Source organism: Gavialis gangeticus, unplaced genomic scaffold (assembly GCF_001723915.1).
Source record: "Gavialis gangeticus isolate Ggan-Ray unplaced genomic scaffold, GavGan_comp1, whole genome shotgun sequence".
Taxonomy (NCBI): domain Eukaryota; kingdom Metazoa; phylum Chordata; order Crocodylia; family Gavialidae; genus Gavialis; species Gavialis gangeticus.
In genome coordinates, this window is record NW_017728993.1 from 66,924,017 (window position 1) to 66,925,731 (window position 1,715).

Sequence of the window (1,715 nt, forward strand, 5' to 3'; positions counted from 1 at the left end):
AAAAAAAAAAAAAAAAAAGTGTGTGTGTGTGGGGTGGGGAGATGTTAAATACGTACAACAGCAGCCAACAGCATGTATTGTATTTTCTGAACTATTAAACCAGACTTTGGTTTTAAAGACAGCACCTAAATTCTGTTTCGGTCAATGAGACTGAATTGGGTTTAAGGAGGTATGCATATACTGAAGTGGTTTTCTGTGCTGGGACCAAAAGTTAGGTGACTTCAGACTTGGTCTTCTCAGTGTTCTTTTAATCATTCTAGTAGGATTTTCTTTTACCAAGGGATTGCCAATTTGGTGATTCCCTTTAGTGCACAAAATTAATCAGAATGCCTCATTAGTCCAGGGGTAAACCACTACATCAGTATATAAACATCAGTATGTTTATAGAACTATTTAATGAAATAGTAGTGTTTGGTTGTGGTTTTGAGTTTGCTATTTAGTGTATTTAAACTTGTAATTCTCCTTATGACTTCTGCTATACATTGACCGCAGGCCAATAAACATGGTAATTAGCTTTTAAATCAATACCAGCGGTAGCTAAAAATCAAGGATTTCTATTGACTAGTTATACTTTAAAATGTGTCAGGGACTGGCTGACAGTTTTACCAGTTCAACACATTCTGGGCAATCTGTCAATTTCGTATCTTCAACAGAGAAGTCAGACTTAAAAACACTTCTTCAGAAATTATAAACTTATGTCAGCTTATCATAATAATAAACTGATACTCATTCAAATTGCATTTTAAATTCACAGTGGTAGAATAGCATACATAAGAACCACCTCATGCTTATTGGAGAAGATATTTCAATAACAAATGTGAAGAAAGCAAGGTTTGTAGAAAAAGAAGGCAAAAGTCTAAAATACCTAATGATTTTGTTGTTTTTCTGTATAGCCATTTTTTTTTTTTCAAAGTTTGGAAAACAAGTTACTCGTGGATTTAGTTCTATAGACTGTAACACCCACTGCAAAAATCTTATATTTTTTAAACAGTGCCTTTTTAGGTAATTATTCAAGTCTTTACCTTGTGTTTTAAGGCTGAAGTCCAAATTATTTTTTAGCAGCCAAGATATGCAGTATTTATAGTTCTGTGTGCACAGTTGGGGGCATATGACTATTGCCATGGAATGAAATATATATAAATAGGATATGCCAAAAAAAAAATACTGAATGCAGGTAGAGGTTGTACTTGGGCAAAAATTTCCACAGCAACCTTAATTTCTGCTCACTGCATGGGTGCTTCAGTCAAGTCCTTCATTATATAATCTATAATTTCTTAGGGAGGGAAACAGAAGTGGCCATTTTATGGACACTACAGACATGTCTGTCAGAGACAGTGTTGCATCTGGGCACAGTGTTGTGCAGTTATTTTGTACTGAGACATGCTTCTGCATTTTGTTCTGTTTTCTCAAACCAACAAAAGGACCACTGAATCATTCTGTTATTTGATAATCAGATACCCGAATCTAGTTTTATGAAGATGACCTCTGTTTATTCAGATCTCTCCAAAAAAAATTATACTTAAGGATGTACTCTGTCATAAGGTACAAGATGAGGTCATTCTGCATAGAGACACTCCCAGTTTCTGGTATCTTTCCCCTAGTTCAGGGTTTTCAACCTTTTTTGGGTCAGTATATCCTCAGTGGCCAGATGAGCTGGTGCGGGGGGGGGGCAGTGGCCAATGTGGGGTGGGCAGCAACCAGTTGCTGAGCGGGGG

General features: G+C 36.4%; 1 protein-coding gene across 1 annotated transcript in view; it reads left to right on the forward strand.

The window, feature by feature from the left end:
- GORAB (golgin, RAB6 interacting) overlaps positions 1–1,715 on the forward strand; it is a 9,716-nt gene that overhangs the window by 4,859 nt on the left and 3,142 nt on the right. The window lies entirely within an intron of this gene.